Genomic DNA, 27205 nt, shown 5'->3' on the forward strand with positions numbered 1-27205 from the left:
TCGGATGCGGCCCAGAAGCACTAGCACATAAGAGATAAACAAATGCAATAATCGGATGCGGCCCCAGAAGCACAAGCACATAAGAGATAAACTAATGCACTAATCAGATGCAGCCCCAGAAGCCCTAGCACATAAGAGATGAACTAATGCAATAATCAGATGCAGCCCAAGAAGCATAGCACATAAGAGATAAACTAATGTAATAATCGGATGCGGCCCCAGAAGCCCTAGCACATAAGGGATAAATGAATGCAATAATCGGATTTGACCCCAGAAGCACTAGCACATAGGAGATAAGCTAATGCAACAATCAGATGCTGCACCCGAAGCACTAGCACATAAGAGATAAACTAATGTAATAATTGGATGCGGCCCCAGAAGCACTAGCACATAAGAGATAAAGACATGCAATAATCGGATACGGCCCCAGAAGCACTAGCACATAAGAGATAAACTAAGGCAATTATCGGATGCGGCCCCAAAAGCACTAGCACATAAGAGATAAACTAATGCAATAATCGGATGTGGCCCCAGAAGCACTAGCACATAAGAGATAAACTAATGCAATAATCAGATGCAGTACCAGAAGCACTAGCACATAAGAGATAAACTAATGCAATAATCAGATGCTGCACCCGAAGCACTAGCACATAAGAGATAAACATATGCAATAATCGGATACGGCCCCAGAAGCACTAGCACATAAGAGATAAACTAATGTAATAATCGGATGCGCCCCCAGAAGCACTAGCACATAAGGGATAAACTAATGCAATAATCGGATGCCGCCCAGAAGCACTAGCACATAAGAGATAAACTAATGCAATAATCAGATGAAGCCCCAGAAGCATAGCACATAAGAGATAAACTAATGTAATAATTGGATTTGGCCCCAGAAGCACTAGCACATAAGAGATAAACACATGTAATAATCGGATACGGTCCCAGAAGCACTAGCACATAAGAGATAAACTAATGCAATTATCGGATGCGGCCCCAGAAGCACTAGCACATAAGAGATAAACTAATGCAATAATCGGATGCGGCCCCAGAAGGACTAGCACATAAGGGATAAATTAATGCAATAATCAGATGCAGCACCAGAAGCATTAGCACATAAGAGATAAACTAATGCAACAATCAGATGCTGCACCCGAAGCACTAGCACATAAGAGATAAACACATGCAATAATCGGATACGGCCCCAGAAGCACTAGCACATAAGAGATAAACTAATGCACTAATCGGATGCAGGCCCAGAAGCACTAGCACATAAGAGATGAACTAATGCAATAATCAGATGCAGCCCAAGAAGCATAGCACATAAGAGATAAACTAATGCAATAATCGGATGCGGCCCCAGAAGCACTAGCACATATGAGATAAACACATGCAATAATCGGATTAGGCCCCAGAAGCACTAGCACATAAGAGATAAACTAATGCACTAATCGGATGCAGGCCCAGAAGCACTAGCACATAAGAGATGAACTAATGCAATAATCAGATGCAGCCCAAGAAGCATAGCACATAAGAGATAAACTAATGCAATAATCAGATGCAGCACCAGAAGCACAAGCACATAAGAAATAAAATAATGGAATAATCGGATTAGGCCCCAGAAGCACTAGCACATAAGAGATAAACAAATGCAATAATCTGATGCGGTCCCACAAGCACTAGCACATATAAGATAAACTAATACAATAATCAGATGCAGCACCGGAAGCACTAGCACATAAGAGATAAACTAATGCAACAATCAGATGCTACACCGAAGCACTAGCACATAAGAGATAAACACATGCAATAATCGGATACGGCCCCAGAAGCACTAGCACATAAGAGATAAACTAATGTAATAATCGGATGCGGCCCCAGAAGCCCTAGCACATAAGAGATAAACTAATGCAACATTCAAATGCTGCACCCGAAGCACTAGCACATAAGAGATAAACTAATGTAATAATTGGATGCGGCCCCAGAAGCACTAGCACATAAGAGATAAACAAATGCAATAATCGGTGCGGCCCCAGAAGCACTACCATATAAGAGATGAACTAATGCAATAATCAGATGCAGCACCAGAAGCACTAGCACATAAGAGATAAACTAATGCAACAATCAGATGCTGCACCCGAAGCACTAGCACATAAGAGATAAACACATGCAATAATCGGATACAGCCCCAGAAGCACTAGCACATAAGAGATAAACTTATGTAATAATCGGATGCGGCCCCAGAAGCACTAGCACATAAGGGATAAACGAATGCAATAATCGGATGCGGCCCCGGAAGCACTAGCACATAAGGGATAAACGAATGCAATAATCGGATGCGGCCCAGAAGCACTAGCACATAAGCGATAAACAAATACAATAATCGGATGCGGCCCCAGAAGCACTACCATATAAGAGATAAACTAATGTAATAATCGGATGCAGCACCAGAAGCACTAGCACATAAGAGATAAACTAATGCAACAATCAGATGCTGCACCCGAAGCACTAGCACATAAGAGATAAACACATGCAATAATCGGATACGGCCCCAGAAGCACTAGCACTTAAGAGATAAACTAATGTAATAATCGGATGCGCCCCCAGAAGCACTAGCACATAAGGGATAAACAAATGCAATTATCGGATGCGGCCCAGAAGCACTAGCACATAAGAGATAAACTAATGCAATAATCAGATGCAGCCCCAGAAGCATAGCAAATAAGAGATAAACTAATGTAATAATTGGATGCGGCCCCAGAAGCACTAGCACATAAGAGATAAACACATGCAATAATCGGATACGGCCCCAGAAGCACTAGCACATAAGAGATAAACTAATGCAATTATCGGATGCGGCCCCAGAAGCACTAGCACATAAGAGATAAACTAATGCAATAATCGGATGTGGCCCCAGAAGCACTAGCTCATAAGAGATAAACTAATGCAATAATCAGATGCAGCAACAGAAGCACTAGCACATAAGAGATAAACTAATGCAACAATCAGATGCTGCACCCGAAGCACTAGCACATAAGAGATAAACACATGCAATAATCGAATACGGCCCCAGAAGCACTAGCACATAAGGGATAAACAAATGCAATAATCTGATGCGGTCCCACAAGCACTAGCACATATAAGATAAACTAATACAATAATCAGATGCAGCACCGGAAGCACTAGCACATAAGAGATAAACTAATGCAACAATCAGATGCTACACCGAAGCACTAGCACATAAGAGATAAACACATGCAATAATCGGATACGGCCCCAGAAGCACTAGCACATAAGAGATAAACTAATGTAATAATCGGATGCGGCCCCAGAAGCCCTAGCACATAAGAGATAAACTAATGCAACATTCAAATGCTGCACCCGAAGCACTAGCACATAAGAGATAAACTAATGTAATAATTGGATGCGGCCCCAGAAGCACTAGCACATAAGAGATAAACAAATGCAATAATCGGTGCGGCCCCAGAAGCACTACCATATAAGAGATGAACTAATGCAATAATCAGATGCAGCACCAGAAGCACTAGCACATAAGAGATAAACTAATGCAACAATCAGATGCTGCACCCGAAGCACTAGCACATAAGAGATAAACACATGCAATAATCGGATACAGCCCCAGAAGCACTAGCACATAAGAGATAAACTTATGTAATAATCGGATGCGGCCCCAGAAGCACTAGCACATAAGGGATAAACGAATGCAATAATCGGATGCGGCCCCGGAAGCACTAGCACATAAGGGATAAACGAATGCAATAATCGGATGCGGCCCAGAAGCACTAGCACATAAGCGATAAACAAATACAATAATCGGATGCGGCCCCAGAAGCACTACCATATAAGAGATGAACTAATGCAATAATCAGATGCAGCACCAGAAGCACTAGCACATAAGAGATAAACTAATGCAACAATCAGATGCTGCACCCGAAGCACTAGCACATAAGAGATAAACACATGCAATAATCGGATACGGCCCCAGAAGCACTAGCACTTAAGAGATAAACTAATGTAATAATCGGATGCGCCCCCAGAAGCACTAGCACATAAGGGATAAACAAATGCAATTATCGGATGCGGCCCAGAAGCACTAGCACATAAGAGATAAACTAATGCAATAATCAGATGCAGCCCCAGAAGCATAGCACATAAGAGATAAACTAATGTAATAATTGGATGCGGCCCCAGAAGCACTAGCACATAAGAGATAAACTAATGTAATAATCGGATACGGCCCCAGAAGCACTAGCACATAAGAGATAAACTAATGTAATAATCGGATGCAGCACCAGAAGCACTAGCACATAAGAGATAAACTAATGCAACAATCAGATGCTGCACCCGAAGCACGAGCACATAAGAGATAAACACATGCAATAATCGGATACGGCCCCAGAAGCAATAGCACATAAGGGATAAACAAATGCAATAATCGGATGCGGCCCAGAAGCACTAGCACATAAGAGATAAACAAATGCAATAATCGGATGCGGCCCCAGAAGCACAAGCACATAAGAGATAAACTAATGCACTAATCAGATGCAGCCCCAGAAGCCCTAGCACATAAGAGATGAACTAATGCAATAATCAGATGCAGCCCAAGAAGCATAGCACATAAGAGATAAACTAATGTAATAATCGGATGCGGCCCCAGAAGCCCTAGCACATAAGGGATAAATGAATGCAATAATCGGATTTGACCCCAGAAGCACTAGCACATAGGAGATAAGCTAATGCAACAATCAGATGCTGCACCCGAAGCACTAGCACATAAGAGATAAACTAATGTAATAATTGGATGCGGCCCCAGAAGCACTAGCACATAAGAGATAAAGACATGCAATAATCGGATACGGCCCCAGAAGCACTAGCACATAAGAGATAAACTAAGGCAATTATCGGATGCGGCCCCAAAAGCACTAGCACATAAGAGATAAACTAATGCAATAATCGGATGTGGCCCCAGAAGCACTAGCACATAAGAGATAAACTAATGCAATAATCAGATGCAGTACCAGAAGCACTAGCACATAAGAGATAAACTAATGCAATAATCAGATGCTGCACCCGAAGCACTAGCACATAAGAGATAAACATATGCAATAATCGGATACGGCCCCAGAAGCACTAGCACATAAGAGATAAACTAATGTAATAATCGGATGCGCCCCCAGAAGCACTAGCACATAAGGGATAAACTAATGCAATAATCGGATGCCGCCCAGAAGCACTAGCACATAAGAGATAAACTAATGCAATAATCAGATGAAGCCCCAGAAGCATAGCACATAAGAGATAAACTAATGTAATAATTGGATTTGGCCCCAGAAGCACTAGCACATAAGAGATAAACACATGTAATAATCGGATACGGTCCCAGAAGCACTAGCACATAAGAGATAAACTAATGCAATTATCGGATGCGGCCCCAGAAGCACTAGCACATAAGAGATAAACTAATGCAATAATCGGATGCGGCCCCAGAAGGACTAGCACATAAGGGATAAATTAATGCAATAATCAGATGCAGCACCAGAAGCATTAGCACATAAGAGATAAACTAATGCAACAATCAGATGCTGCACCCGAAGCACTAGCACATAAGAGATAAACACATGCAATAATCGGATACGGCCCCAGAAGCACTAGCACATAAGAGATAAACTAATGCACTAATCGGATGCAGGCCCAGAAGCACTAGCACATAAGAGATGAACTAATGCAATAATCAGATGCAGCCCAAGAAGCATAGCACATAAGAGATAAACTAATGCAATAATCGGATGCGGCCCCAGAAGCACTAGCACATATGAGATAAACACATGCAATAATCGGATTAGGCCCCAGAAGCACTAGCACATAAGAGATAAACTAATGCACTAATCGGATGCAGGCCCAGAAGCACTAGCACATAAGAGATGAACTAATGCAATAATCAGATGCAGCCCAAGAAGCATAGCACATAAGAGATAAACTAATGCAATAATCAGATGCAGCACCAGAAGCACAAGCACATAAGAAATAAAATAATGGAATAATCGGATTAGGCCCCAGAAGCACTAGCACATAAGAGATAAACAAATGCAATAATCTGATGCGGTCCCACAAGCACTAGCACATATAAGATAAACTAATACAATAATCAGATGCAGCACCGGAAGCACTAGCACATAAGAGATAAACTAATGCAACAATCAGATGCTACACCGAAGCACTAGCACATAAGAGATAAACACATGCAATAATCGGATACGGCCCCAGAAGCACTAGCACATAAGAGATAAACTAATGTAATAATCGGATGCGGCCCCAGAAGCCCTAGCACATAAGAGATAAACTAATGCAACATTCAAATGCTGCACCCGAAGCACTAGCACATAAGAGATAAACTAATGTAATAATTGGATGCGGCCCCAGAAGCACTAGCACATAAGAGATAAACAAATGCAATAATCGGTGCGGCCCCAGAAGCACTACCATATAAGAGATGAACTAATGCAATAATCAGATGCAGCACCAGAAGCACTAGCACATAAGAGATAAACTAATGCAACAATCAGATGCTGCACCCGAAGCACTAGCACATAAGAGATAAACACATGCAATAATCGGATACAGCCCCAGAAGCACTAGCACATAAGAGATAAACTTATGTAATAATCGGATGCGGCCCCAGAAGCACTAGCACATAAGGGATAAACGAATGCAATAATCGGATGCGGCCCCGGAAGCACTAGCACATAAGGGATAAACGAATGCAATAATCGGATGCGGCCCAGAAGCACTAGCACATAAGCGATAAACAAATACAATAATCGGATGCGGCCCCAGAAGCACTACCATATAAGAGATAAACTAATGTAATAATCGGATGCAGCACCAGAAGCACTAGCACATAAGAGATAAACTAATGCAACAATCAGATGCTGCACCCGAAGCACTAGCACATAAGAGATAAACACATGCAATAATCGGATACGGCCCCAGAAGCACTAGCACTTAAGAGATAAACTAATGTAATAATCGGATGCGCCCCCAGAAGCACTAGCACATAAGGGATAAACAAATGCAATTATCGGATGCGGCCCAGAAGCACTAGCACATAAGAGATAAACTAATGCAATAATCAGATGCAGCCCCAGAAGCATAGCAAATAAGAGATAAACTAATGTAATAATTGGATGCGGCCCCAGAAGCACTAGCACATAAGAGATAAACACATGCAATAATCGGATACGGCCCCAGAAGCACTAGCACATAAGAGATAAACTAATGCAATTATCGGATGCGGCCCCAGAAGCACTAGCACATAAGAGATAAACTAATGCAATAATCGGATGTGGCCCCAGAAGCACTAGCTCATAAGAGATAAACTAATGCAATAATCAGATGCAGCAACAGAAGCACTAGCACATAAGAGATAAACTAATGCAACAATCAGATGCTGCACCCGAAGCACTAGCACATAAGAGATAAACACATGCAATAATCGAATACGGCCCCAGAAGCACTAGCACATAAGGGATAAACAAATGCAATAATCTGATGCGGTCCCACAAGCACTAGCACATATAAGATAAACTAATACAATAATCAGATGCAGCACCGGAAGCACTAGCACATAAGAGATAAACTAATGCAACAATCAGATGCTACACCGAAGCACTAGCACATAAGAGATAAACACATGCAATAATCGGATACGGCCCCAGAAGCACTAGCACATAAGAGATAAACTAATGTAATAATCGGATGCGGCCCCAGAAGCCCTAGCACATAAGAGATAAACTAATGCAACATTCAAATGCTGCACCCGAAGCACTAGCACATAAGAGATAAACTAATGTAATAATTGGATGCGGCCCCAGAAGCACTAGCACATAAGAGATAAACAAATGCAATAATCGGTGCGGCCCCAGAAGCACTACCATATAAGAGATGAACTAATGCAATAATCAGATGCAGCACCAGAAGCACTAGCACATAAGAGATAAACTAATGCAACAATCAGATGCTGCACCCGAAGCACTAGCACATAAGAGATAAACACATGCAATAATCGGATACAGCCCCAGAAGCACTAGCACATAAGAGATAAACTTATGTAATAATCGGATGCGGCCCCAGAAGCACTAGCACATAAGGGATAAACGAATGCAATAATCGGATGCGGCCCCGGAAGCACTAGCACATAAGGGATAAACGAATGCAATAATCGGATGCGGCCCAGAAGCACTAGCACATAAGCGATAAACAAATACAATAATCGGATGCGGCCCCAGAAGCACTACCATATAAGAGATGAACTAATGCAATAATCAGATGCAGCACCAGAAGCACTAGCACATAAGAGATAAACTAATGCAACAATCAGATGCTGCACCCGAAGCACTAGCACATAAGAGATAAACACATGCAATAATCGGATACGGCCCCAGAAGCACTAGCACTTAAGAGATAAACTAATGTAATAATCGGATGCGCCCCCAGAAGCACTAGCACATAAGGGATAAACAAATGCAATTATCGGATGCGGCCCAGAAGCACTAGCACATAAGAGATAAACTAATGCAATAATCAGATGCAGCCCCAGAAGCATAGCACATAAGAGATAAACTAATGTAATAATTGGATGCGGCCCCAGAAGCACTAGCACATAAGAGATAAACACATGCAATAATCGGATACGGCCCCAGAAGCACTAGCACATAAGAGATAAACTAATGCAATTATCGGATGCGGCCCCAGAAGCACTAGCACATAAGAGATAAACTAATGCAATAATCGGATGTGGCCCCAGAAGCACTAGCTCATAAGAGATAAACTAATGCAATAATCAGATGCAGCAACAGAAGCACTAGCACATAAGAGATAAACTAATGCAACAATCAGATGCTGCACCCGAAGCACTAGCACATAAGAGATAAACACATGCAATAATCGAATACGGCCCCAGAAGCACTAGCACATAAGGGATAAACAAATGCAATAATCGGATGCGGGCCAGAAGCACTAGCACATAAGAGATAAACAAATGCAATAATCGGATGCGGCCCCAGAAGCACAAGCACATAAGAGATAAACTAATGCACTAATCAGATGCAGCCCCAGAAGCACTAGCACATAAGAGATGAACTAACGCAATAATCAGATGCAGCCCAAGAAGCATAGCACATAAGAGATAAACTAATGTAATAATCGGATGCGGCCCCAGAAGCCCTAGCACATAAGGGATAAACAAATGCAATAATCGGATTTGACCCCAGAAGCACTAGCACATAAGAGATAAACTAATGCAACAATCAGATGCTGCACCCCAAGCACTAGCACATAAGAGATAAACTAATGTAATAATTGGATGCGGCCCCAGAAGCACTAGCACATAAGAGATAAAGACATGCAATAATCGGATACGGCCCCAGAAGCACTAGCACATAAGAGATAAACTAATGCAATTATCGGATGCGGCCCCAAAAGCACTAGCACATAAGAGGTAAACTAATGCAATAATCAGATGCAGTACCAGAAGCACTAGCACATAAGAGATAAACTAATGCAATAATCAGATGCTGCACCCGAAGCACTAGCACATAAGAGATAAACACATGCAATAATCGGATACGGCCCCAGAAGCACTGGCACATAAGAGATAAACTAATGCAATAATCGGATACGGCCCCAGAAGCACTAGCATATAAGAGATAAAGAAATGCATTAATCATATGCAGCCCCAGAAGCACTAGCACATAAGAAATAAACACATGCAATAATCAGATGCGGCCCCAGAAGCACTGGCACATAAGAGATAAACTAATGCAATAATCGGATACGGCCCCAGAAGCACTAGCATATAAGAGATAAAGAAATGCATTAATCATATGCAGCCCCAGAAGCACTAGCACATAAGAAATAAACACATGCAATAATCAGATGCGGCCCCAGAAGCACTGGCACATAAGAGATAAACTAATGCAATAATCAGAAGCAGCACCAGAAGCACTAGCACATAAGAGATAAACTAATGCAATAATCAGATGCGGCCCCAGAAGCACGAGCACATAACAGATAAACTAATGCAATAATCGGATGTGGCCCCAGAAGCACTAGCACATAAGAGATAAACTAATGCAATAATCAGATGCAGCACCAGAAGCACTAGCACATAAGAGATAAACTAATGGAATAATCGGATTAGGCCCCAGAAGCACTAGCACATAAGAGATAAACAAATGCAATAATCTGATGCGGTCCCACAAGCACTAGCACATATAAGATAAACCAATGCAATAATCAGATGCAGCACCGGAAGCACTAGCACATAAGAGATAAACTAATGCAACAATCAGATGCTGCACCGAAGCACTAGCACATAAGAGATAAACACATGCAATAATCGGATACGGCCCCAGAAGCACCAGCACATAAGAGATAAACTAATGTAATAATCGGATGCGGCCCAAGAAGCCCTAGCACATAAGGGATACACGAATGCAATAATCGGATGTGACCCCAGAAGCACTAGCACATAAGAGATAAACTAATGCAACAATCAGATGCTGCACCCGAAGCACTAGCACATAAGAGATAAACTAATGTAATAATTGGATGCGGCCCCAGAAGCACTAGCACATAAGAGATAAACAAATGCAATAATCGGGTGCGGCCCAAGAAGCACTACCATATAAGAGATGAACTAATGCAATTATCAGATGCAGCCCCAGAAGCATAGCACATAAGAGATAAACTAATGTAATAATTGGATGCGGCCCCAGAAGCACTAGCACATAAGAGATAAACACATGCAATAATCGGATACGGCCCCAGAAGCACTAGCATATAAGAGATAAACTAATGCAATTATCGGATGCGGCCCCAGAAGCACTAGCACATAAGAGATAAACTAATGCAACAATCGGATGTGGCCCCAGAAGCACTAGCACATAAGAGATAAACTAATGCAATAATCAGATGCAGCACCAGAAGCACTAGCACATAAGAGATAAACTAATGCAACAATCAGATGCTGCACCCGAAGCACTAGCACATAAGAGATAAACACATGCAATAATCGGATACGGCCCCAGAAGCACTAGCACATAAGAGATAAACTAATGCACTAATCGGATGCAGGCCCAGAAGCACTAGCACATAAGAGATGAACTAATGCAATAATCAGATGCAGCCCAAGAAGCATAGCACATAAGAGATAAACTAATGCAATAATCGGATGTGGCCCCAGAAGCACTAGCACATATGAGATAAACACATGCAATAATCGGATACGGCCCCAGAAGCACTAGCATATAAGAGATAAAGAAATGCATTAATCAGATGCGGCCCCAGAAGCACTGGCACATAAGAGATAAACTAATGCAATAATCAGAAGCAGCACCAGAAGCACTAGCACATAAGAGATAAACTAATGCAATAATCAGATGCGGCCCCAGAAGCACGAGCACATAACAGATAAACTAATGCAATAATCGGATGTGGCCCCAGAAGCACTAGCACATAAGAGATAAACTAATGCATTAATCAGATGCAGCACCGGAAGCACTAGCACATAAGAGATAAACTAATGCAACAATCAGATGCTGCACCGAAGCACTAGCACATAAGAGATAAACACATGCAATAATCGGATACGGCCCCAGAAGCACTAGCACATAAGAGATAAACTAATGTAATAATCGGATGCGGCCCCAGAAGCCCTAGCACATAAGGGATAAATGAATGCAATAATCGGATGTGACCCCAGAAGCACTAGCACATAAGAGATAAACTAATGCAACAATCAGATGCTGCACCCGAAGCACTAGCACATAAGAGATAAACTAATGTAATAATTGGATGCGGCCCCAGAAGCACTAGCACATAAGAGATAAACAAATGCAATAATCGGGTGCGGCCCCAGAAGCACTACCATATAAGAGATGAACTAATGCAATTATCAGATGCAGCCCCAGAAGCATAGCACATAAGAAATAAACTAATGTAATAATCGGATGCGGCCCCAGAAGCACTAGCACATACAAGATAAACACATGCAATAATCGGATACGGCCCCAGAAGCACTAGCATATAAGAGATAAAGAAATGCATTAATCAGATGCAGCCCCAGAAGCACTAGCACATAAGAGATAAACTTATGCAATAATCGGATGTGGCCCCAGAAGCACTAGCACATAAGAGATAAACTAATGCAATAATCAGATGCAGCACCAGAAGCACTAGCACATAAGAGATAAACTAATGCAACAATCAGAGGCTGCACCCGAAGCACTAGCACATAAGAGATAAACACATGCAATAATCGGATGCGGCCCAAGAAGCCCTAGCACATAAGGGATACACGAATGCAATAATCGGATGTGACCCCAGAAGCACTAGCACATAAGAGATAAACTAATGCAACAATCAGATGCTGCACCCGAAGCACTAGCACATAAGAGATAAACTAATGTAATAATTGGATGCGGCCCCAGAAGCACTAGCACATAAGAGATAAACAAATGCAATAATCGGGTGCGGCCCAAGAAGCACTACCATATAAGAGATGAACTAATGCAATTATCAGATGCAGCCCCAGAAGCATAGCACATAAGAGATAAACTAATGTAATAATTGGATGCGGCCCCAGAAGCACTAGCACATAAGAGATAAACACATGCAATAATCGGATACGGCCCCAGAAGCACTAGCATATAAGAGATAAACTAATGCAATTATCGGATGCGGCCCCAGAAGCACTAGCACATAAGAGATAAACTAATGCAACAATCGGATGTGGCCCCAGAAGCACTAGCACATAAGAGATAAACTAATGCAATAATCAGATGCAGCACCAGAAGCACTAGCACATAAGAGATAAACTAATGCAACAATCAGATGCTGCACCCGAAGCACTAGCACATAAGAGATAAACACATGCAATAATCGGATACGGCCCCAGAAGCACTAGCACATAAGAGATAAACTAATGCACTAATCGGATGCAGGCCCAGAAGCACTAGCACATAAGAGATGAACTAATGCAATAATCAGATGCAGCCCAAGAAGCATAGCACATAAGAGATAAACTAATGCAATAATCGGATGTGGCCCCAGAAGCACTAGCACATATGAGATAAACACATGCAATAATCGGATACGGCCCCAGAAGCACTAGCATATAAGAGATAAAGAAATGCATTAATCAGATGCGGCCCCAGAAGCACTGGCACATAAGAGATAAACTAATGCAATAATCAGAAGCAGCACCAGAAGCACTAGCACATAAGAGATAAACTAATGCAATAATCAGATGCGGCCCCAGAAGCACGAGCACATAACAGATAAACTAATGCAATAATCGGATGTGGCCCCAGAAGCACTAGCACATAAGAGATAAACTAATGCATTAATCAGATGCAGCACCGGAAGCACTAGCACATAAGAGATAAACTAATGCAACAATCAGATGCTGCACCGAAGCACTAGCACATAAGAGATAAACACATGCAATAATCGGATACGGCCCCAGAAGCACTAGCACATAAGAGATAAACTAATGTAATAATCGGATGCGGCCCCAGAAGCCCTAGCACATAAGGGATAAATGAATGCAATAATCGGATGTGACCCCAGAAGCACTAGCACATAAGAGATAAACTAATGCAACAATCAGATGCTGCACCCGAAGCACTAGCACATAAGAGATAAACTAATGTAATAATTGGATGCGGCCCCAGAAGCACTAGCACATAAGAGATAAACAAATGCAATAATCGGGTGCGGCCCCAGAAGCACTACCATATAAGAGATGAACTAATGCAATTATCAGATGCAGCCCCAGAAGCATAGCACATAAGAAATAAACTAATGTAATAATCGGATGCGGCCCCAGAAGCACTAGCACATACAAGATAAACACATGCAATAATCGGATACGGCCCCAGAAGCACTAGCATATAAGAGATAAAGAAATGCATTAATCAGATGCAGCCCCAGAAGCACTAGCACATAAGAGATAAACTTATGCAATAATCGGATGTGGCCCCAGAAGCACTAGCACATAAGAGATAAACTAATGCAATAATCAGATGCAGCACCAGAAGCACTAGCACATAAGAGATAAACTAATGCAACAATCAGAGGCTGCACCCGAAGCACTAGCACATAAGAGATAAACACATGCAATAATCGGAGATAGCCCCAGAAGCACTAGCACATAAGGGATAAACAAATGCAATAATCGGATGTGGCCCAGAAGCACTAGCACATAAGAGATAAACAAATGCAATAATCGGATGCGGCCCCAGAAGCACAAGCACATAAGAGATAAACTAATGCACTAATCAGATGCAGCCCCAGAAGCACTAGCACATAAGAGATGAACTAATGCAATAATCAGATGCAGCCCAAGAAGCATAGCACATAAGAGATAAACTAATATAATAATCGGATGCGGCCCCAGAAGCACTAGCACATACGAGATAAACACATGCAATAATCGGATACGGCCCCAGAAGCACTAGCATAGAAGAGATAAAGAAATGCATGAATCAGATGCTGCCCCAGAAGCACTAGCACATAAGTAATAAACACATGCAATAATCAGATGCGGCCTCAGAAGCACTGGCACATAAGAGATAAACTAATGCAATAATCAGATGCAGCACCGGAAGCACTAGCACATAAGAGATAAACTAATGCAACAATGAGATGCTGCACCGAAGCACTAGCACATAAGAGATAAACACATGCAATAATCGGATACGGCCCCAGAAGCACTAGCACATACAGAAGCACTAGCACATAAGAGATAAACTAATGTAATAATCGGATGCGGCCCCAGAAGCCCTAGCACATAAGGGATAAACGAATGCAATAATCGGATGTGACCCCAGAAGCACTAGCACATAAGAGATAAACTAATGCAACAATCAGATGCTGCACCCGAAGCACTAGCACATAAGAGATAAACAAATGCAATAATTGGATGCGGCCCCAGAAGCACTACCACATAAGAGATTAACTAATGCAATTATCAGATGCAGCCCCAGAAGCATAGCACATAAGAGATAAACTAATGTAATAATTAATCGGATGCGGCCCCAGAAGCACTAGCACATAAGAGATAAACTTATGCAATAATCGGATGTGGCCCCAGAAGCACTAGCACATAAGAGATAAACTAATGCAATAATCAGATGCATCACCAGAAGCACTAGCACATAAGAGATAAACTAATGCAACAATCAGATGCTGCACCCGAAGCACTAGCACATAAGAGATAAACACATGCAATAATCAGATACGGCCCCAGAAGCACTAGCACATAAGAGATAAACTAATGTAATAATCGGATGCGCCCCCAGAAGCACTAGCACATAAGGGATAAATGAATGCAATAATCGGATGCGGCCCAGAAGCACTAGCACATAAGAGATAAACTAATGCAATAATCAGATGCAGCCCCAGAAGCATAGCACATAAGAGATAAACTAATGTAATAATTGGATGCGGCCCCAGAAGCACTGGCACATAAGAGATAAACACATGCAATAATCGGATACGGCCCCAGAAGCACTAGCACATAAGAGATAAATTAATGCGATTATCGGATGCGGCCCCAGAAGCACTAGCACATAAGAGATAAACTAATGCAATAATCGGATGTGGCCCCAGAAGCACTAGCACATAAGAGATAAACTAATGTAATAATCAGATGCAGCACCAGAAGCACTAGCACATAAGAGATAAACTAATGCAACAATCAGATGCTGCACCCGAAGCACTAGCATATAAGAGATAAACACATGCAATAATCTGATACGGCCCCAGAAGCAATAGCACATAAGGGATAAACAAATGAAATAATCGGATGCGGCCCAGAAGCACTAGCACATAAGAGATAAACAAATGCAATAATTGGATGCGGCCCCGGAAGCACAAGCACATAAGAGATAAACTAATGCACTAATCAGATGCAGCCCCAGAAGCATAGCACATAAGAGATAAACTAATGTAATAATTGGATGCGGCCCCATAAGCACTAGCACATAAGAGATAAACTAATGCAATAATCAGATGCGGCACCCGAAGCACTAGCACATAAGAGATAAACTAATGGAATTATCGGATGCGGCCCCAGAAGCACTAGCACATAAGAGATAAACTAATGTAATAATCAGAAGCGGCCCCAGAAGCACTAGCACATAAGAGATAAACTAATGCAATAATCGGCTGTGGCCCCAGAAGCACTAGCACATAAGAGATAAACACATGCAATAATCGGATACGTCCCCAGAAGCACTAGCACATAAGAGATAAACTAATGTAATAATCGGATGCGGCCCCAGAAGCACTAGCACATAAGAGATAAACAAATGCAATAATCGGATGCGGCCCCGGAAGCACAAGCACATAAGAGATAAACTAATGCACTAATCAGATGCAGCCCCAGAAGCATAGCACATAAGAGATAAACTAATGTAATAATTGGATGCGGCCCCATAAGCACTAGCACATAAGAGATAAACTAATGCAATAATCAGATGCGGCACCCGAAGCACTAGCACATAAGAGATAAACTAATGGAATTATCGGATGCGGCCCCAGAAGCACTAGCACATAAGAGATAAACTAATGCAATAATCAGATGCGGCCCCAGAAGCACAAGCACATAAGAGATAAACTAATGCAATAATCGGATGTGGCCCCAGAAGCACTAGCACATAAGAGATAAACACATGCAATAATCGGATACTGCCCCAGAAGCACTAGCACATAAGAGATAAACTAATGTAATAATCGGATGCGGCCCCAGAAGCACTAGCACATAAGGGATAAACGAATGCAATAATCGGATGCGGCCCAGAAGCACTAGCACATTAGAGATAAACAAATGCAATAATCGGATGCGGCCCCGGAAGCACAAGCACATAAGAGATAAAGAAATGCATTAATCTGATGCAGCCCCAGAAGCACTAGCACATAAGAGATAAACTAATGCAACAATCAGATGCTGCCCCCAAAGCACTAGCACATAAGAGATAAACTAATGCAATAATCAGATGCAGCCCCAGAACCATAGCACATAAGAGATAAACACATGCAATAATCGGATACGGCCCCAGAAGCACTAGCACATAAGAGATAAACTAATGTAATAATCGGATGCGGCCCCAGAAGCACTAGCACATAAGGGATAAACGAATGCAATAATCGGATGTGGCCCCAGAAGCACTAGCACATAAGAGATAAACTAATGCAATAATCAGATGCAGCACCAGAAGCACTAGCACATAAGAGATAAACTAATGCAACAATCAGATGCTGCACCCGAAGCACTAGCACATAAGAGATAAACACATGCAATAATCGGATGCGGCCCCAGAAGCACTAGCACATAAGAGATAAACTAATGTAATAATCGGATGCGGCCCCAGAAGCACTAGCACATAAGGGATAAACGAATGCAATAATCGGATGCGGCCCCGGAAGCACTAGCACATAAGGGATAAATGAATGCAATAATCGGATGCGGCCCAGAAGCACTAGCACCTAAGATATAAACAAATACAATAATCGGATGCGGCCGCGGAAGCACAATCACATGAGAGATAAAGAAATGCATTAATCAGATCCAGCCCCAGAAGCACGAGCACATAAGAGATAAACTAATGCAACAATCAGATGCTGCCCCAGAAGCACTAGCACATAAGAGATAAACACATGCAATAATCGGATACGGCCCCAGAAGCACTAGCACATAAGAGATGAACTAATGTAATAATCGATTGCGGCCCCAGAAGCACTAGCACATAAGAGATAAACTAATGGAATTATCGGATGCGGCCCCAGAAGCACTAGCACATAAGATAAACATAAGAGATAAACTAATGTAATAATCAGAAGCGGCCCCCGAAGCACTAGCACATAAGAGATAAACTAATGCAATAATCAGATGCGGCCCCAGAAGCACGAGCACATAAGAGATAAACTAATGCAATAATCGGATGTGGCCCCAGAAGCACTAGCACATAAGAGATAAACACATGCAATAATCGGATACGGCCCCAGAAGCACTAGCACATAAGAGATAAACTAATGCACTAATCAGATGCAGCCCCAGAAGCATAGCACATAAGAGATAAACTAATGTAATAATTGGATGCGGCCCCATAAGCACTAGCACATAAGAGATAAACTAATGCAATAATCAGATGCGGCACCCGAAGCACTAGCACATAAGAGATAAACTAATGGAATTATCGGATGCGGCCCCAGAAGCACTAGCACATAAGAGATAAACTAATGTAATAATCAGAAGCGGCCCCCGAAGCACTAGCACATAAGAGATAAACTAATGCAATAATCAGATGCGGCCCCAGAAGCACGAGCACATAAGAGATAAACTAATGCAATAATCGGATGTGGCCCCAGAAGCACTAGCACATAAGAGATAAACACATGCAATAATCGGATACGGCCCCAGAAGCACTAGCACATAAGAGATAAACTAATGTAATAATCGGATGCAGCCCCAGAAGCACTAGCACATAAGGGATAAACAAATGCAATAATCGGATGTGGCCCAGAAGCACTAGCACATAAGAGATAAACAAATGCAATAATCGGATGCGGCCCCAGAAGCACAAGCACATAAGAGATAAACTAATGCACTAATCAGATGCAGCCTCAGAAGCACTAGCACATAAGAGATGAACTAATGCAATAATCAGATGCAGCCCAAGAAGCATAGCAGATAAGAGATAAACTAATGTAATAATCGGATGCGGCCCCAGAAGCACTAGCACATACGAGATAAACACATGCAATAATCGGATACGTCCCCAGAAGCACTAGCATATAATGCATGAATCAGATGCAGCCCCAGAAGCACTAGCACATAAGTAATAAACACATGCAATAATCAGATGCGGCCTCAGAAGCACTGGCACATAAGAGATAAACTAATGCAATAATCAGAAGCAGCACCAGAAGCACTAGCGCATAAGAGATAAATTAATGCAATAATCAGATGCGGCCCCAAAAGCACGAGCACATAACAGATAAACTAATGCAATAATCTGATGCGGTCCCACAAGCACTAGCACATAAGAGATAAACTAATGCAATAATCAGATGCAGCACCGGAAGCACTAGCACATAAGAGATAAACTAATGCAACAATGAGATGCTGCACCGAAGCACTAGCACATAAGAGATAAACACATGCAATAATCGGACACGACCCCAGAAGCACTAGCAAATACAGAAGCACTAGCACATACGAGATAAACTAATGTAATAATCGGATGCGGCCCCAGAAGCCCTAGCACATAAGGGATAAACGAATGCAATAATCGGATGTGACCCCAGAAGCACTAGCACATAAGAGATAAACTAATGCAACAATCAGATGCTGCACCCGAAGCACTAGCACATAAGAGATAAACAAATGCAATAATTGGATGCGGCCCCAGAAGCACTACCACATAAGAGATTAACTAATGCAATTATCAGATGCAGCCCCAGAAGCATAGCACATAAGAGATAAACTAATGTAATAATCGGATGCGGCCCCAGAAGCACTAGCACATAAGAGATAAACTTATGCAATAATCGGATGCAGCACCAGAAGCACTAGCACATAAGAGATAAACTAATGCAACAATCAGATGCTGCACCCGAAGCACTAGCACATAAGAGATAAACACATGCAATAATCGGATACGGCCCCAGAAGCACTAGCACATAAGAGATAAACTAATGTAATAATCGGATGCGCCCCCAGAAGCACTAGCACATAAGGGATAAATGAATGCAATAATCGGATGCGGCCCAGAAGCACTAGCACATAAGAGATAAACTAATGCAATAATCAGATGCAGCCCCAGAAGCATAGCACATAAGAGATAAACTAATGCAATAATCGGATACGGCCCCAGAAGCACTAGCACATAAGAGATAAACTAATGCAATTATCGGATGCGGCCCCAGAAGCACTAGCACATAAGAGATAAACTAATGCAATAATCGGATGTGGCCCCAGAAGCACTAGCACATAAGAGATAAACTAATGTAATAATCAGATGCAGCACCAGAAGCACCAGCACATAAGAGATAAACTAATGCAACAATCAGATGCTGCACCCGAAGCACTAGCATATAAGAGATAAACACATGCAATAATCGGATACGGCCCCAGAAGCAATAGCACATAAGGGATAAACAAATGAAATAATCGGATGCGGCCCAGAAGCACTAGCACATAAGAGATAAACAAATGCAATAATCGGATGCGGCCCCGGAAGCACAAGCACATAAGAGATAAACTAATGCACTAATCAGATGCAGCCCCAGAAGCATAGCACATAAGAGATAAACTAATGTAATAATTGGATGCGGCCCCATAAGCACTAGCACATAAGAGATAAACTAATGCAATAATCAGATGCGGCACCCGAAGCACTAGCACATAAGAGATAAACTAATGGAATTATCGGATGCGGCCCCAGAAGCACTAGCACATAAGAGATAAACTAATGTAATAATCAGAAGCGGCCCCAGAAGCACTAGCACATAAGAGATAAACTAATGCAATAATCGGATGTGGCCCCAGAAGCACTAGCACATAAGAGATAAACACATGCAATAATCGGATACGGCCCCAGAAGCACTAGCACATAAGAGATAAACTAATGTAATAATCGGATGCGGCCCCAGAAGCACTAGCACATAAGAGATAAACTAATGTAATAATCGGATGCGGCCCCAGAAGCACTAGCACATAAGGGATAAACGAATGCAATAATCGGATGCGGCCCAGAAGCACTAGCACATAAGAGATAAACAAATGCAATAATCGGATGCGGCCCCGGAAGCACAAGCACATAAGAGATAAAGAAATGCATTAATCTGATGCAGCCCCAGAAGCACTAGCACATAAGAGATAAACTAATGCAACAATCAGATGCTGCCCCCGAAGCACTAGCACATAAGAGATAAACACATGCAATAATCGGATACGGCCCCAGAAGCACTAGCACATAAGAGATAAACTAATGTAATAATCGGATGCGGCCCCAGAAGCACTAGCACATAAGGGATAAACGAATGCAATAATCGGATGTGGCCCCAGAAGCACTAGCACATAAGAGATAAACTAATGCAATAATCAGATGCAGCACCAGAAGCACTAGCACATAAGAGACAAACTAATGCAACAATCAGATGCTGCACCCGAAGCACTAGCACATAAGAGATAAACACATGCAATAATCAGATACGGCCCCAGAAGCACTAGCACATAAGAGATAAACTAATGTAATAATCGATTGTGGCCCCAGAAGCACTAGCACATAAGGGATAAACAAATGCAATAATCGGATGCGGCCCAGAAGCACTAGCACATAAGAGATAAACTAATGTAATAATCGGATGCGGCCCCAGAAGCACTAGCACATAAGGGATAAACGAATGCAATAATCGGATGCGGCCCCGGAAGCACTAGCACATAAGGGATAAATGAATGCAATAATCGGATGCGGCCCAGAAGCACTAGCACCTAAGATATAAACAAATACAATAATCGGATGTGGCCCCGAAAGCACAATCACATAAGAGATAAAGAAATGCATTAATCAGATTCAGCCCCAGAAGCACGAGCACATAAGAGATAAACTAATGCAACAATCAGATGCTGCCCCAGAAGCACTAGCACATAAGAGATAAACACATGCAATAATCGGATACGGCCCCAGAAGCACTAGCACATAAGAGATAAACTAATGTAATAATCGGATGCGGCCCCAGAAGCACTAGCACATAAGAGATAAACAAATGCAATAATCGGATGCGGCCCCGGAAGCACAAGCACATAAGAGATAAACTAATGCAATAATCAGATGCGGCACCCGAAGCACTAGCACATAAGAGATAAACTAATGGAATTATCGGATGCGGCCCCAGAAGCACTAGCACATAAGAGATAAACTAATGCAATAATCAGATGCGGCCCCAGAAGCACAAGCACATAAGAGATAAACTAATGCAATAATCGGATGTGGCCCCAGAAGCACTAGCACATAAGAGATAAACACATGCAATAATCGGATACGGCCCCAGAAGCAGTAGCACATAAGAGATAAACTAATGTAATAATCGGATGCGGCCCCAGAAGCACTAGCACATAAGGGATAAACGAATGCAATAATCGGATGCGGCCCAGAAGCACTAGCACATAAGAGATAAACAAATGCAATAATCGGATGCGGCCCCGGAAGCACAAGCACATAAGAGATAAAGAAATGCATTAATCTGATGCAGCCCCAGAAGCACTAGCACATAAGAGATAAACTAATGCAACAATCAGATGCTGCCCCCGAAGCACTAGCACATAAGAGATAAACTAATGCAATAATCAGATGCAGCCCCAGAACCATAGCACATAAGAGATAAACACATGCAATAATCGGATACGGCCCCAGAAGCACTAGCACATAAGAGATAAACTAATGTAATAATCGGATGCGGCCCCAGAAGCACTAGCACATAAGGGATAAACGAATGCAATAATCGGATGTGGCCCCAGAAGCACTAGCACATAAGAGATAAACTAATGCAATAATCAGATGCAGCACCAGAAGCACTAGCACATAAGAGATAAACTAATGCAACAATCAGATGCTGCACCCGAAGCACTAGCACATAAGAGATAAACTAATGTAATAATCGGATGCGGCCCCAGAAGCACTAGCACATAAGGGATAAACGAATGCAACAATCGGATGCGGCCCCGGAAGCACTAGCACATAAGGGATAAACTAATGGAATTATCGGATGCGGCCCCAGAAGCACTAGCACATAAGAGATAAACTAATGTAATAATCAGAAGCGGCCCCCGAAGCACTAGCACATAAGAGATAAACTAATGCAATAATCAGATGCGGCCCCAGAAGCACGAGCACATAAGAGATAAACTAATGCAATAATCGGATGTGGCCCCAGAAGCACTAGCACATAAGAGATAAACACATGCAATAATCGGATACGGCCCCAGAAGTACTAGCACATAAGAGATAAACTAATGCACTAATCAGATGCAGCCCCAGAAGCATAGCACATAAGAGATAAACTAATGTAATAATTGGATGCGGCTCCATAAGCACTAGCACATAAGAGATAAACTAATGCAATAATCAGATGCGGCACCCGAAGCACTAGCACATAAGAGATAAACTAATGGAATTATCGGATGCGGCCCCAGAAGCACTAGCACATAAGAGATAAACTAATGTAATAATCAGAAGCGGCCCCCGAAGCACTAGCACATAAGAGATAAACTAATGCAATAATCAGATGCGGCCCCAGAAGCACGAGCACATAAGAGATAAACTAATGCAATAATCGGATGTGGCCCCAGAAGCACTAGCACATAAGAGATAAACACATGCAATAATCGGATACGGCCCCAGAAGCACTAGCACATAAGAGATAAACTAATGTAATAATCGGATGCAGCCCCAGAAGCACTAGCACATAAGGGATAAACAAATGCAATAATCGGATGTGGCCCAGAAGCACTAGCACATAAGAGATAAACAAATGCAATAATCGGATGCGGCCCCAGAAGCACAAGCACATAAGAGATAAACTAATGCACTAATCAGATGCAGCCCCAGAAGCACTAGCACATAAGAGATGAACTAATGCAATAATCAGATGCAGCCCAAGAAGCATAGCAGATAAGAGATAAACTAATGTAATAATCGGATGCGGCCCCAGAAGCACTAGCACATACGAGATAAACACATGCAATAATCGGATACGGCCCCAGAAGCACTAGCATATAAGAGATAAAGAAATGCATGAATCAGATGCAGCCCCAGAAGCACTAGAACATAAGTAATAAACACATGCAATAATCAGATGCGGCCTCAGAAGCACTGGCACATAAGAGATAAACTAATGCAATAATCAGAAGCAGCACCAGAAGCACTAGCGCATAAGAGATAAATTAATGCAATAATCAGATGCGGCCCCAAAAGCACGAGCACATAACAGATAAACTAATGCAATAATCTGATGCGGTCCCACAAGCACCAGCACATAAGAGATAAACTAATGCAATAATCAGATGCAGCACCGGAAGCACTAACACATACGAGATAAACTAATGCAACAATGAGATGCTGCACCGAAGCACTAGCACATAAGAGATAAACACATGCAATAATCGGATACGACCCCAGAAGCACTAGCACATACAGAAGCACTAGCACATAAGAGATAAACTAATGTAATAATCGGATGCGGCCCCAGAAGCCCTAGCACATAAGGGATAAACGAATGCAATAATCGGATGTGACCCCAGAAGCACTAGCACATAAGAGATGAACTAATGCAACAATCAGATGCTGCACCCGAAGCACTAGCACATAAGAGATAAACAAATGCAATAATTGGATGCGGCCCCAGAAGCACTACCACATAAGAGATTAACTAATGCAATTATCAGATGCAGCCCCAGAAGCATAGCATATAAGAGATAAACTAATGTAATAATCAGAAGCAGCACCAGAAGCACTAGCACATAAGAGATAAACTAATGCAATAATCAGATGCGGCCCCAGAAGCACCAGCACATAAGAGATAAACTTATGCAATAATCGGATGTGGCCCCAGAAGCACTAGCACATAAGAGATAAACTAATGCAATAATCAGATGCAGCACCAGAAGCACTAGCACATAAGAGATAAACTAATGCAACAATCAGATGCTGCACCCGAAGCACTAGCACATAAGAGATAAACACATGCAATAATCGGATACGGCCCCAGAAGCACTAGCACATAAGAGATAAACTAATGTAATAATCGGATGCGCCCCCAGAAGCACTAGCACATAAGGGATAAATGAATGCAATAATCGGATGCGGCCCAGAAGCACTAGCACATAAGAGATAAACTAATGCAATAATCAGATGCAGCCCCAGAAGCATAGCACATAAGACATAAACTAATGTAATAATTGGATGCGGCCCCAGAAGCACTGGCACATAAGAGATAAACACATGCAATAATCGGATACGGCCCCAGAAGCACTAGCACATAAGAGATAAACTAATGCAATTATCGGATGCGGCCCCAGAAGCACTAGCACATAAGAGATAAACTAATGCAATAATCGGATGTGGCCCCAGAAGCACTAGCACATAAGAGATAAACTAATGTAATAATCAGATGCAGCACCAGAAGCACTAGCACATAAGAGATAAACTAATGCAACAATCAGATGCTGCACCCAAAGCACTAGCATATAAGAGATAAACACATGCAATAATCGGATACGGCCCCAGAAGCAATAGCACATAAGGGATAAACAAATGAAATAATCGGATGCGGTCCAGAAGCACTAGCACATAAGAGATAAACAAATGCAATAATCGGATGCGGCCCCGGAAGCACAAGCACATAAGAGATAAACTAATGCACTAATCAGATGCAGCCCCAGAAGCATAGCACATAAGAGATAAACTAATGTAATAATTGGATGCGGCCCCATAAGCACTAGCACATAAGAGATAAACTAATGCAATAATCAGATGCGGCACCCGAAGCACTAGCACATAAGAGATAAACTAATGGAATTATCGGATGCGGCCCCAGAAGCACTAGCACATAAGAGATAAACTAATGTAATAATCAGAAGCGGCCCCAGAAGCACTAGCACATAAGAGATAAACTAATGCAATAATCGGATGTGGCCCCAGAAGCACTAGCACATAAGAGATAAACACATGCAATAATCGGATACGGCCCCAGAAGCACTAGCACATAAGAGATAAACTAATGTAATAATCGGATGCGGCCCCAGAAGCACTAGCACATAAGAGATAAACAAATGCAATAATCGGATGCGGCCCCGGAAGCACAAGCACATAAGAGATAAACTAATGCACTAATCAGATGCAGCCCCAGAAGCATAGCACATAAGAGATAAACTAATGTAATAATTGGATGCGGCCCCATAAGCACTAGCACATAAGAGATAAACTAATGCAATAATCAGATGCGGCACCCGAAGCACTAGCACATAAGAGATAAACTAATGGAATTATCGGATGCGGCCCCAGAAGCACTAGCACATAAGAGATAAACTAATGCAATAATCAGATGCGGCCCCAGAAGCACAAGCACATAAGAGATAAACTAATGCAATAATCGGATGTGGCCCCAGAAGCACTAGCACATAAGAGATAAACACATGCAATAATCGGATACGCCCCCAGAAGCACTAGCACATAAGAGATAAACTAATGTAATAATCGGATGCGGCCCCAGAAGCACTAGCACATAAGGGATAAACGAATGCAATAATCGGATGCGGCCCAGAAGCACTAGCACATAAGAGATAAACAAATGCAATAATCGGATGCGGCCCCGGAAGCACAAGCACATAAGAGATAAAGAAATGCATTAATCTGATGCAGCCCCAGAAGCACTAGCACACAAGAGATAAACTAATGCAACAATCAGATGCTGCCCCCGAAGCACTAGCACATAAGAGATAAACACATGCAATAATCGGATACGGCCCCAGAAGCACTAGCACATAAGAGATAAACTAATGTAATAATCGGATGCGGCCCCAGAAGCACTAGCACATAAGGGATAAACGAATGCAATAATCGGATGTGGCCCCAGAAGCACTAGCACATAAGAGATAAACTAATGCAATAATCAGATGCAGCACCAGAAGCACTAGCACATAAGAGACAAACTAATGCAACAATCAGATGCTGCACCCGAAGCACTAGCACATAAGAGATAAACACATGCAATAATCAGATACGGCCCCAGAAGCACTAGCACATAAGAGATAAACTAATGTAATAATCGATTGTGGCCCCAGAAGCACTAGCACATAAGGGATAAACGAATGCAATAATCGGATGCGGCCCAGAAGCACTAGCACATAAGAGATAAACTAATGTAATAATCGGATGCGGCCCCAGAAGCACTAGCACATAAGGGATAAACGAATGCAATAATCGGATGCGGCCCCGGAAGCACTAGCACATAAGGGATAAATGAATGCAATAATCGGATGCGGCCCAGAAGCACTAGCACCTAAGATATAAACAAATACAATAATCGGATGCGGCCCCGAAAGCACAATCACATAAGA

The sequence above is a fragment of the Ambystoma mexicanum genome, chromosome 5p, assembly GCF_040938575.1.
Source record: "Ambystoma mexicanum isolate Mex_15411 chromosome 5p, UKY_AmexF1_1, whole genome shotgun sequence".
Classification (NCBI taxonomy): Eukaryota; Metazoa; Chordata; class Amphibia; order Caudata; family Ambystomatidae; genus Ambystoma; species Ambystoma mexicanum.